We start from the raw sequence: 14,186 nt of genomic DNA on the forward strand, positions 1-14,186 counted from the left end.
TTATGATAGGCTTGCGTCTTATCCAACTGAAACATAGTTACTAACTGAGCATAACTACAACGGCTTTTCTTCTGCTTCCTAGCCTCCAACTATAGGGTGAACCAGTTTTTAAGTCATTCCAAATGAACAAATTACTGTCGTATGCCCCACTAGATATTCTTTATGTAATAGGAGATATATGTAATCGGGGACAACAAAATGCTCAATTTACTGAAAATGTGTTGGTCGTAACTCTGCGACTTTTTCAGATCCAACATTCCCTTGGTTAGGCCTATCAAAGAATGTTTGATTATCAACAACCATTGGAAATATAATTTATTTAACAAGAGTATTGCACGAAATTGCAGACATACACTTGCTATTGCCTTTTCAGTTACCTTCTAACAGTAAATTTCTGATAAGTAAACTTGTAAAGGAAATTCGCAATTCCGAATTTCGATATCTATTCTGGGGTTTCTCGATTTGCGGTTATTACATACGTAAGAATGAATGCTGCCGGCAGTTTAACTAAGGACTCAACCGACATCTTATTGTATGTTATACTGATCAGGATGGCCGCAGCTAAACGCAGTTTAAGTTCTATACACACAAGTGATAGTTTGTGTAGAATAACTTAGTCACGTAGATTAACAACGGGTTTAGTACGAACACGAATTATGTTTATTACGCGTAAAGTGCCATGCAAAGCAGTAGATGTTTCAAAATACTCAAAGTTCATAGTACATAACGAATTTGAATACGCTCAATAAAGGTTCTAGTAGAAACATTTGAGTGCTATTGCAAGAATAGAATATTACTTGTTTAATAAACAATGTGGGTAACCCATAGAGTTTAACCGAATGAGACGAATGATAATAATAGAAAACTATCTGCGTCAGTTTTTAATAGAGCCGACTTGAGCTTTCATGTCAGAACGCTCTGGGAAAGTCTTCCTTTCACTCTATACGGATCACGCATAGGGGATCGTATGTTCATCTCGTTGCAGCGTTTTCTCCGCTACAAAATTATCTCGAGTTGTTAGAAGACATAAAGCTTTAGTAGTAGTTCAGCTGCAATATGTCTGCCTCACGAATTCATGTTATTATTAACGTCATTCCTTTCGATGCAGCTTATGTTTTAATTTGCAGTTGTCTCATATTTTGGTTAACGTAGCACGTCCTCGCCTTGATAAGTTTGTAAAAAGTTTGATGTCCCGCCCGCTATCGTTAGTTTGCTTACTTCCACAAGAGTGCTGGCCTTGCCTTCAGAACTCAAGGCATTTAGGTCTATGATTTAACTCGAAAAACCTCGTTCGCTAAGTAAGTACAATTGGTTTAATCAGTAACGCGTCTCAAGTCCTCAAACTTCAGTTTCGGATGGGTAGTTGACGAAAAAAAATCAATAGCTCTAAACAAAATCAGCATAGCAGAACTTATTTGTAGGTAACTGTAATAACTCTAGAGAGGCGCATATAATTAGTATTATTGTAACATACATAGCATGAAAGATATATCTAATCTGATTACTTTTCTTCGTCCAACACATAATTGATTGTACCTCTGAACCTTTGGAATTGCGTTAGGTTGGACTGTCACTTGGGATAGCAAATATTATTATTTATTTAAAAAGTAAGATTATTGAATTAAACATAAAAAATCACGGCTTTTACCTACTCAAGGTGCCTGGTTGATTAATGGCCAAGTTTAATTAAGCAATCATGACTTCCTATAGCGTGTAGCATAACATGTAGAATTACAAAAGCAATCAGAGGTGTTAACTTGTTCTCCACTTATAATCGAACAATTACATTTTATTACCTCTGTTACGGTAATGGACATAACTAGTTGAACATTACGTATGTGGACCTTGTCTAATTTGCCGATTTTCTCGAAACTGTCTATTACTTGAAAAGTGAACGTATGCCCTGGGACTTTTCAGGGCTGAATCCAGTCGGTTCTCCACTCGGACGTAAGCGATGTCTTTGCATCCGAGGAAATATCAAAATATTATGTCAAACTTATTATGGCGGTGCGTCGTTTTCGAAATTTAAACCAAGATCAGCTATCATCTGGTATTTGTATACTGGATAAATTTTCAGCAGCGTTAAAAGCTTATTTGTTGCCCAAAATCGACGATGTATGCTATTATAACCTTACATGCAACTTCTGAAAAGTTTGATGGGGCAAACCGGAGAGTTATTATTGGAGTTTGGATTTAATAGGTTCAAAGATTCATCAGGGTCGCTCAAAAAGCTCGTTTTGAGTTACATAGGTTTTTGATATAGAAATCAACGGCCGTTTCAAATAGGAGTATATTTATTCGGGTTACCGACTAGGTCGTTCAGATAGGCTTCGACGGTTGGTCTTTTAATTTGCCTTTTTTTGCACCTTCCAGACGCTTCAAGTGCTCGCATCATTAAAACTTTTGACCAGCTATAGCCCTAAAATTGGATTGCGTTGGAATGTTGTGTACGTAGTTTTTTTAACGATTTTATACCTGCCTCTATCTCCTTACGCGCGGTTACTATTAAAAGGTGATTTACGGTTTAAAAAAGGAATACTTAAAAAGCTGGTAATTTAGGTGCTTGATTGAAGCTGGAGTCATGCTGTAAATAACATAATGTCAAATAAACACGACTATCAGAAACGTTGAAGTATCTGCTTAAATTTAGAGGTATAGCTTAAGCCAAATTTAGCCGTGATTTGTTGAGTGTAAAATTCGACGCTGGCTACCGATATACCGAAGGCTATTTAATGGAACTGGCAGCCACATTATAAAGTAATAACATACTCGTGTATTTACGTGATTCATACTAGCTCATTTCATGAATTTGCGTATAGTTGCTGATGTCGACAGATATAGGATTCACTTGCAGTTTAGTTTGAAAGAAAAGCATATTTGAATAAATAATTGAAAAGTTTTTGAATAGTTCATATGGCGACAAGACTCCAATAAAATTATCGTACAGCAGAACTTTTTGAGGTTGCCTTGTTGTGGGGTTGAGGTAAATCACGTTTCCTCATAGCATTATACTTAGTTTTTGTGCTCTTTAGATCGAACTCGCACGATATGCGTTACATCTTAGATGTTACTCGTATCGGTATCTCGTCTCTAAAGCCCCAATGCTCTGGTAAGTATGGATGAAATTGAATACTCTTTTTCTTTCTTAGCAGCTTCCCCATGTGCCTAGCGGGCAGTTAGGCAAAATGCATAGAAAACTGCTATATAGAAAAACATCTATATTTAAATTCTAACCGTAATTGTTTCCAGATACAGCGCAGACTGTAGCAGTATCCGATTCAAGTGCCGACCATTCATTGACTGACAAGTAAGTCTAAGTTTAACCCTGGACATTAGGCGTTTACGTACTTTAACTTGAAACACATATTAACTCTGTTCGTGCAGGTGACCAGCAGGAAGCGATGCGTGAGTGCGTGAAAATCAGAGAATTACATATCCTTCCGTTAGAGACGGCTAGAGCTTGACGCGGTTTCACGTCTATGGTCGACACTCGATCTAATCATTTAACGCGAGATACGGCAGGGCAAAGCTGCGCACACAATGAATAACACTCACGCAGGTCTCGCTTTCGATTCCGCTCGTCATCCGTTGTGATTCGATATAACCAGAATGATGGCAACGTGACGGGCTGATCCCGTAGCAGCAGTGGCCTTGAATAACGAAGGGCCCTTTTCAGTCTGCACATAGTGGTGACTGGTCGATTGGGTCTGCCGATTTTTTTCATGCTTCCCACGTCTTCTGCATCCTTTCATATAGTTGCGAAATTGATTGCTGCTAAAATAGAATTTTCATCTAGGGTTACTTTGCTTGTGACAGACAGTATTATTTCAGTTTCGGCCTATGTATACTTTGCCAAGTGCTCTATATGCAATTTTTTGATACGTTTGGCTGCTTTTGTCCTGGATGCCGAACAGGCGGCTTTCAATTAGATGGGCTTCTTCTTCTTCTACGAAATTTTTTTCTATAGTATGCTTCTGTGCTTTCTGTATCCTTTGTTTGGTATTGAAATCTTTTGTTCTTATCCTTTGTTTTATATGAAAATGTATTCATAGTGCCAAAAAAATTTGTTATTTTTAGAGAAAAGTCTCAGGAAATAGGAAAAAGGTATTCTACCTTTAAGCGTCGTTTCAGGTGACAGTTAGTTGACGTGGGAGGAGCTTGCTTGGCGAAAAGTAGGGCATTAGGCTTGTCTGACGCGATGCCTAGCGGTGATCCAACAACAGTAATTAAAAGTATTACGCCTGTAAACTCTTATCGAGATTGACGTCTCCAGGCTTAGTCAAACATTATGCCAATAATTACAATTATGAAAGATGCTCTCACTCAAATGATCGCATTTACGCCAAAAAAAGGTGTCCAGTTGTCGAAGCAGTGCTTCAACAATAACCCGCCTGTGGACGCTGAGTAGTTTTTTTCTTTATTACTGTCAATTTAGATTTTTTAAACACACAAAGTCGCTCCAGAAGTCACAGCGGAGGAACGGTCATGATTTTTTAAAGCGAGTTCCTAAAAAGTAACGTTTCTACAGAGAGCTAAAGTTTTAGCATCGTATAAAAATATATTTCTTAAATAATCTACGTTGTTTCTAAGAAGCACGACATTATGTTTTTGAAGCTTTATGGTTAAGGTCGTTGACCGAAACCATTCAGATTAACTCACTGACTGCCCGGCATATTGTGGCCGAATTGTCTGATGCGAGTTTATCGATTCATTGACGCTATGTGCGCGTTACGGCGTAATAGACCTTATTGTGCTTCCTGAGCTGATCGAAAAGCTCTACGACAAGAGCAGATCTCTAAAATGTAGGAAAGGATCCTTTTCTCTTTTAAGGGCGAAGTATATGCGTGGAAAGGGGCAAAGGAAATAGCTCTCATTAGTTCTGCTAATGGGAAATTAAGTGGTACATGAGTCCAGGAGACTTCAGTCTGGAACTAGAATAGTGAAAATTGGATCTAGCATTGTACTCTATGGACTATGCTTTCGAACTCTGATATTTCTTATTTGTTTCTCCTGGAGTGTATATTCTTGTTCTATATTAGAATAGTTTATTCACGATTAAATCCAGAGATCATTAAACAGCTTTCAAGGGGACGCAAAGGCAATTTCGCTTATCAGACAGAATACTATTAGCACCGCTTTCTAGCGCAGTAGCTGGGGGAGGTTACCTTAATCGGACGGGTTTTTACAGACCTTCTGGATGTCAGCTTTATTATCTTGTCGGTGCGAATGGGAGAAGGCGGGACACACGTACAAAAATATGGTTCTCATTGATGTACTTTACTCACTCAACTCGAATGTTCGACAGCTATAAAATAATGAAGAATTGAATTGTTACTGGAATAATTATATATTAACATTGGATAATATTGTCTGTTAACAGGTAGACCTCGTTTTCCGAGATGTGATAACTCATTCAGAGATAATGACAGTCAATTTTTTTTTAATCCTATACTTCTTAAAGCATATCGAAAGCGAGCGTGGGGCAAGCCAGTTTAGTGGCTCTCTAATTCAAAAGTCCTCTCAAATAAGCGGATTTTCTTAATTAAGGATTAAGAAGAAAATCTAAGCGGATCAATAGGCTGATGTTCTCTTCTTGTGAAGAACATTTGCTGGTAAAACGTTCCTAAATGTAGTCAGTAATCTTCCTGATTCACCACTCTCAAATCACTAGTTATAAAACGAATCAGTTGCGCCTAAATCGTGCCTTTATATGTTCAGCAAACAAATAAAATATAGATTAGTATTTAAATTATGCTCGACCATGACGCTATATCATAGGTGTTGTATATTCTTCCATTTGGCAACTCTAAGACCCATGAAAACATTTACGACGTTTCACTTCTTTGATGGTCCCACTTTGAACGGATTCTCCATTGTTGGGCACCGACGCTCTCTGCGAGTGGTGTATTATTATGTGGCTTTGTGTCCCGGACCATGCTGGCTTGCCTGGTCGGTTTTTGCTGTTGAAATTTGTTGGGGGCAATAAAAGTTTACAGCCTGTTGAGCTAAGCTTCGTCAACTGCGCTGTCAGAAGGCCCACATGCAGCAGCTATTTTGAACTCTGTTCGGTGTTTTCTAACTTATAGACTACCATGTAAAATACAGGACTAGATCTCGGCCGATTAGGGTTTAGACAAACCACAGACCTGGTTATGATTTTTTGCTGTGCTACTAAATTAAAATAAATTATGAAGCATCTTTCCCAGTGATCCCTTCCGTATATGCGTTATTTTCGGCAATTTTTAATACGCACTGAGGCGACTCTGCAGTTTATTAAGCATTTTTTTCATTAGCTCGCTTTTGATTTGATCGTATTACATATATGTATAGTGAGCGTTAAAAGGCAAAAGTGTTGTTGTACTAACTGATCTGGTCTGGTCTGATCTCTGGTTAAAGCACTATCTTGCGATACATAAAGATATACAAGTAAAGTATCAACCATCCCATCTGTATGTCACATAGTTACTGGTCCCCGTCTGAGGTCAGGATCCAAACGACTTAGCTTGAGGTCTGAGACATGATTCCGAACGCATTGTACACTGTGATTTAGATTCTTCATCTTTACACCCAGACAGAGCAACAATGCGTAATAATAAATAGATTAGTCACATTAGGGTACGTAGTCCAACGTGAGGGATAGCTCTGTATGACGGCTAAATAGCTCGCAACTTCACATGATACACTTTTTTATATTGAATCTTTGTGCGGTCCTTGATAGCTAAAAAAAAAGCTCTGTTTTTAAAAGTCTAGATAAGAGTCTTGTTGTTCCCAAACTTCGACTTCAGGTTGCGATACCGTACCTCTCAATGTTCTCCACTTGAAGTCAAATAGGATTTTCGAAGTAATTGAGGAAAACTACCTGCGTAGTTCAGTGCAGTTCCAAATACAAAGCCTTGGCTGAACGGTGTTGACATGTTCGTCGATGCCGACCAAACCGCTTGCTTTATTGATAAAACATTCAGACCTTTTGAAGAAGATTCATTCCACTTTAAATATATATATATATATATATATATATATATATATATATATATATATATATATTAACATTAGACAGTTCGTTCTTAAGTAAGGCGGGCCTTGAACGAAACGTTATGGAATTCCGTGCGTCAAATAAAAAAATTATTTTTATAAACATTTATGCAATATGGTTTCAAATGGCTCTGCGACATCATTCAAATTTACCAGTGAGGCGTCTCCTCTATTGCAGAAAGAAATTATATAGTTATAGATGATACAAGGAACCAGATCACAGTACCGCAAGTGAGAAAAGCCATATTGTGGCTTGGTGAAAAGGGTCATCTATAAAAAGTGAGCCTTAGGCTGACGTTTGACAAAACTCCTGGAAGAGTATGGCACAGAAATGAGTCCTATTTATGGGCCTTAAATTTAGTCAACTATCGACGTAATTTTTACTATTCAAGAAAGGGACATCGTAGAAAGTTTTAGACAGTTCTTGATAGGCAGAAGTCTGAAAAGATAGGTCAAATGTGTGTTCTAACAGGTGGGCAATTACACACGACAGCACTTTAGACAGCACTAAAGCACATTAGAGAAAACAGTAGGAGTCGAGTAAGTGGTGCCGAGATCTCATTGATATGGCGAGCAAGACAGCAAATTTTTCGAAAACAGATGATAACTTTAACGGAAAATAATTGTGACGTTCTCGAAGGAGCGCCGATGCCTCTGATAGCACAACAACGTTCAGTTGAACGGCCGTATATTTCGAAGTTATTTTTCCAACAAAGAAGAAGCAATCAATTCAGTTACTTTGTTAGGGCCTTGACACGCTATGCCTTTAGATTAGATAATGTTTGTTCGACCGTATGGTTACAGAACACGTTGACGAAACGTTGTGGCAGTTTAACATTAGTGCGACACATTTCGAGTTCGGCGTGCCTTCTCGACCGACATATGGTAGATGTTTTTGAATTGTTAGTAATATATGAATTTACTCTGTTAGTCGGTTCTATTCTACATATCTTGTTTATAACTTACCAAAGGACGTCTAGAGCGACGATGCGCCGCCGAAAAGGCTGCAAGAGTAAGCTATTTGCAATGAGCGAAATGTTCTAGCGGAAAGCAGCGTCGTAAATGTTATATAGAGTACCGTTTAAGTAGTTAACTACCGAATCCACGTTCGCAAATATGCTTATAAAAATACACGAAACAAGTACAATGACTCGGCAGAGTGACTCGTCCTACGGAATCAAGCCCGGCATTAGGGCCATGCTAATATCATTAATCTATCTCATATTAGTGTAATGCCCCTCAAGTGCAGGCTGGTTTTGCAAAGGCGGGTATTTTCAATCGATTTTATGACTATTCTAGATATAAAATGTCGACGAGGAATGTGCTGTTGTCTCAAAGCTTTGTGCTTCTATACTACCACACAGATGTCAGCGTCTGGGATACTTCACTTGAGAGATTGTTCGCTAAGGTGCTTACCCATTCGTCTGCCAGACGTCACAGTCTCGTTATTGTACAGTTGCTACCGGGGCTTTTGCGGGTAAACTTGTTGACCATCAGATCTGTTCTATAGTACATGCCTTGACGCATGTCAACAACGACACCCAGGTTGTAAAAGCCCGCACCAAGCTATAGTAATCTACAGCTCGAGTATAGTGAATGGATAAGCGCTAAATGGGCGAATGATCATCCCTTTCAATGTTAAACTTATTTTTCCGGTGTCGCGCCTGCACTTGATCTGAGGAGGCCCTTGGAGGCCTTATAAATATCTTCCGCGGGCAGGCATACTTCAAGGATCAAATTATATCACTATTTCGCAACGCATAATAACGCATGCGAGAGCAACGAAAACCCCTTACCTCTTATAGCACATCACTAAACCCGGATTTGTATATAGGAAAACTTTAGCATCCTATAGTTCTAAAGACCATTCAAATTACAGGACGTACGTTTGCGTTGTAATATGTGCATTATTATGTGGGCTCCACATAGCGGCGTACATATACATATCACGTATGCACATCAGCTAGTCTAGGTCTACATAGAACATGTCCCTTATGGAGTTGGATGTTATAGGCGTAGCTTAGCTCGTGCCGACATTAAACATCCGCTTGTAAGCTACACGGAAGTTGTTTGGTAACTTGCTGAATAGTCTAGTTTTTCTTTTCTCCATTTTGGATCAGTTGACGTACATACAAATCAGAACACGTACAACGGATTTTATATGGTAAGATAATTGAGGCTTGGAGAAGACACCGATTATAATCTCCGTGTTTTTATTATATATATATATATATATATATTAGTGGTATAGCGTTATCGTTAGTCGTACCGGTTAAAAGCGCCATGTTAATAAGGACAGGTTTAGATCTAGTACGATCGAATTAACACTTATACAAACCTTTTTCTGATGATCAAAACCAAAAATCTAGCTATACGTAATTCGTTCAGACACTGCCCGTACTTTGAAATTGGTTAATAAAAGCGAGGATTTCATCCCTGTTTTGTTCAAATTAAATTGACCACACGCAAACTTTGCGATTCGGTCTTCCGGCGGAAGGCAGGACCCTTCATTAAGAAAAAATTTACTTGTGTATCTTCAGTACGATTACTGAGAGCATAAGTTCGATTGATGCGAAACTTAGTGTTCGCTAATCATCTACGATAAATCCTCATTCAAGTTAGAAGAAGCTAGGCCAAAAAAGAATTTCTCATTTAAAATAACGTGTGTATTGGATATTTAATGCTAAATACGATTGTTATTGTTACTACTCCTTAGTTCTAATGTATTTTTTACAACAAAGATAACAGTTTTTTTTCTTCAAGTGTCGCTTAACACGCAATTTATAGGTGGTATTAGTTCTATTATTGACTAATCCTAGTTGTAAATTTATTGTGTTATTATATAATTGGTATTAATGTTAGATACTGGCGTGTTGCCCGTAACTCGTTTTCCCACGCTTGTCGAAACAGAGGAGAAATTACAGTGTGAATTAACACAAAATGCTTTGGAGAAGTCTCTTTAGTGTAGAATATTAAAGCAACAGAGCCAGTATTTGTATGGTCAGGGTTTTTATTCCGATGCTCTGAATATGTCCGTACTTATTGTTGGTGTTCTGTAGGGGGAGCTTTAAGGCACGTAGAGGCATTCGTATCATTAAATGGTTGTTGTCAACAATACCAAGTAGCTCTTAGCTTATCTGCAGTCAACAAAGCGCGCAAACCATTTTAAGAGCCAATTTAACGTGTCCTTCTCTTGGTCTCTATAATCGTTTTCCTCCCCGCAGAGTACAGCTCATACACATAACAAATGAAGATCTTCTACTTGTGGAAGCCATAATTAAAAACCTGTACCTGTAAAAACGAGGGCAGTTGTTTTAGCTTCTTTTACGAAAAATGACACAAGAAGATCAATATAGATACAAACTTCTGCAGCAAAGCCTCTGTATGTATAATAGAAAAACGATGATTTCACGTACGTCCGGTGCGTCTCTGCTTGTAGAAGTGTAAGTACCGATTGGGTGCTTAGTTCACTGATATGTCTACGATGCTGCATGTAAGAAGGCCAGGATGGTTATAGCAAAGTATCACTAAAACAAACTAAAAGGTACAAGCGTGGCCGTTCAGCGACTAGGAAACGGTTACTGGCGCCGCGACATCGCAAAATTATCACGCGAGTCGAACAAACAAGTGCTTATAACGTGACAAGGTCCTGTTAATTCTAAATATTGTCGCGTTCAGGACAGCGTTGAATCGGTCAAACGACGAAACCGTGGAAGGACAGGTTCCTAGCAGGAGGTCACGTGCAACTTTCAGGAGATGATTGAAACCACGACTATCCACTTAAAGCAATGTAGGTGAACTTTTCTTTCCGCTAAACAAATAGAGAATATGATAGAGAAATATAATCACTGCTGCTATTAGGTTTCTATTCAACGCTAGAACGTTCCTGTTCAACGATGTATACACCAGCCTTCTTTCACATTTGGATTTTAGCATCACGACTGGACCCCTTGCTAAACACAACAATGTAGTTCGTGTAATAAACAGTGAAATATAGTAGCGGACATACAGTCAAACGTTCGTCCAGCTGAAAGACAGTAACAATCCACTGTTTTTTACATCTTTATAGAGATACGATGGATGATCAATCAGTTGCAAAGAGCTAAATTTCGTCCATGCTTATTTCTTGAAAAAACAACATACTTGATTTTATTGCAATACGTACATTTTAGTGTTGACCTTTTGCTTTCAAAAAAGGCGCCAAAAATAAATCGTGCCGTTCGTGACATTGGTCTGGTAAACTTCACATTGGCTCTTTGTCGGAATCATAGAAGAATTGAACCTTTGTTACGGCGTTAAAAGGAAAACGTCAGTAAATTATTTTCACCGATGAACAGTTGCTACTTAAATTATATAAAGATCAGTCTATCTATTATAAAGCGTTGTAAATCTATTGCACCCACACACATACGTACTACATATATATGTTCTACTGAATTCTTATTAATGTCAATCTACTGCGAGCGTAAGCCTTTAGTATGTTGTGAGGTTATATCGAGTATCACCATCAGCTCGAATTATCTTCGATGGCAGTACACAGAAATGCCATCTATTCAGAACTATCTGAAAACACAGTTTGACACTTGTGTATATACTGCAAACAGTTTTCCCGCTCCTTTCACCTTGTCATATATATTATTGTCCAACGAATCATGGAATATTCTATATACTATGGTGCACTGATAGTAGCCACTGAAGATGGGGGTCGGTGTCTAAAAGAGACGCTGCATTCTGTATCCACAGTTTTTCTTTTTTATGTCTATATGAGAATTTTATGTTTATTATGGCTGGCCTAGACGAAATGATGTCAGGAAGTAGCACATCGCAATTGGTGGCCTTCGCTTCGCCGTCAAAACGTTGACGTGTTCACTATGCGTTTTTGTAGCATTTTCAGATTAACAAACAAAAGCCTATACGATCTATATCATTTTTATCGGGGGGAGGGGGGGGGGGGGTAAAAACATCATAGCTATCTACTGCAAGCTATCTCTTCGGGGCACAGGGGCTCAAACTTGCTCACAGGTGCTTTCGACCCAAGGATAACTTTGCGAAGAAAAAGCCCTAATAATAAGAAATATCCGTAGCTACCAAGAAATTGAACCAAAGGTCTTATTATGTACAATTCATAAGCAAGATGTGTATAGATAGATGATGCCACAGCATTGTAAGTTCGTATAGTTGAATAGCCGGTTGAGATTCAAAGTACTATGTTTGGTCACAGTTAATTATTTTGCCGCGATCTCGGTTATATTTTCGCTATGTGGATAGATACTGAGGCACCGCAATTGATAATGGCACGAAGGACTACACGTTTCCTCTTTCCTACAATCGCCGTATAGGCGTGGGAACTTCACATATGTTTTCACAGACACTTCAATCAAAAGTAAAATTATGCATAATGTTGCAACGCAAGATGGCCTTATATAAAGGCTAAAAATGAGTCATGTTCGGGAATTCTACGGCACATAAACAACAGTGTTCTGCAAAAGTTAGACGGTCATAATTGAACTTTAGTGTTATCTTAGCTTTACGATTTTATCAAAAATCAATATCAATATCCAGTAAATATTGGACAATTAGTAGCTAACGATTAATATCGTTCGAGTTTATTTCTGATAAAAAACCGACCTGACTCCTTGGAGAAATATATCAGAAACGACTCCAGATTCCGTTCGCGAAGAAGCCCCTGAGCCTGGGTCTAGATACACGAAACATTCAAAGAGACCTGAGTTCAGTCTGCGGCATAGGATTTTTTGCGTAACGTATAAAGTATTTCTTACAGCTGACCAATATCATTGCGTGCTTCTGCTTCATTTCAACCGTAAATATGTAAGTTAGCCTTGTTCGTAGTGGATCGTTTAAGTTTAGCGTCTAATGGACCATCTATTGAATATTTTTATTTATGCTTAATTTAATCGTTAGATGAATATGGATACACTGATTGGCTATGAATGTAAGCTAGTCAAGCTAACCTGTAGGGGTTAGTTGTGGGTAGATACTCTATAAGCCTAATTTTTCTGCTGTTGCGGAACTATTTTAGCTAATAACAAATATATATTGATTCAAGCCTACGAATAAGTAAGTTTCGACTATGGCGAGTTCTTAAGTTAATTTTTCAACTAGTAGCAGCTGGTGGTTGTGATGGTGTTAATGATGGACGCTTTTCCAGAACTTTTGACGAGTGGGGCAGTAGTTCTACATAATACTTAGCTTCTCATAGAAGTATACCATCTCGGAAAAGTGTGATTTTTTAGGGATTGGATTGAGGATAGGTTTTTTATCTGTATAATAGTGTAAAAGATTTGTTTCCAGAACGGGGCATCATGTCAGTCATTTGCTAGATCAGTTGTTAATGTAAACACGTAATATTTATTTTTAATTAACCATTCTATTTTCATCAATGGTGTCATGCTGACCTCGTCGCGCTTACTGGTCTATTTTTGAGAGGGTGCACGTCTATGGCAATCGCGGGCCTATTCCTTCACTGACAAAAGGCATTTTACCACTCGTTACGAAATTTGCCAAAGATGAATTAGTAAATATTCTGGCTATATTATCCGAACCACAACAAGAGACTCTGTTCATTCGTGATGGACGTTCTGTTTAAATTTACAAATATTACGTTTGCTTTTCTTTTTTATTTCCCAAGCCTGCCCGGAAAAGCCTCTAACTATTACCATCGCATTGTCCAACTCACTCTAATTCCATATTTGTTTGCTTTTTTTTTTTTAATTAATAATCTAGTTTTATCTCGAAATTAAGTTTAATCTTTCCGGTGTTTCGCTGGCGACAAAAGATGCCGCCATTGATCGCTGACTATCACTTGTAAGATATTTGTCAATGAAAATGTTTGTATTCACAGCAGCACTTTCCCAGCATTGATAAATGGATAATAATTAAATGTAGTTCATTGACTTGATTAGAAATATTGACGCTTCCCAGTTAGGGGACATCCATCCTGGGTCCCGTATCTAGTTTCCTTTCAAAGTCACTATGGGATTCATTGGGCATCTTAGCGACGTTTCGACTTATCTCTATAACGAATATGTTCTTTATTTCTTTATCTTGACGCTTTAGGCCAAACTATTATTTTGTATAAATAACCTGTTGTTTACGGAACTAGGAATCTTTAACGAAAATATCATAACGATATG

General features: G+C 38.2%; 1 long non-coding RNA gene across 2 annotated transcripts; it reads right to left on the bottom strand.

The window, feature by feature from the left end:
- Positions 1-502: 502 nt before the first annotated feature.
- On the bottom strand, positions 503-8,076 carry LOC147755606 (uncharacterized). 2 transcript variants are annotated; one of them, XR_015328531.1, is made up of 3 exons: positions 7,999-8,076; positions 4,114-4,202; positions 503-3,771 (listed from the first exon to the last, which is right to left on the bottom strand). It is a non-coding gene; the product is annotated as an uncharacterized LOC147755606 (long non-coding RNA). The 2 variants fall into 2 exon arrangements; XR_015328530.1 differs by having other exon boundaries at positions 503-3,774.
- Between the last annotated feature and the right edge of the window lie 6,110 nt (positions 8,077-14,186).

Source organism: Varroa destructor, unplaced genomic scaffold, assembly GCF_002443255.2.
Source record: "Varroa destructor unplaced genomic scaffold, Vdes_3.0 BEIS01000005.1, whole genome shotgun sequence".
Classification (NCBI taxonomy): domain Eukaryota; kingdom Metazoa; phylum Arthropoda; class Arachnida; order Mesostigmata; family Varroidae; genus Varroa; species Varroa destructor.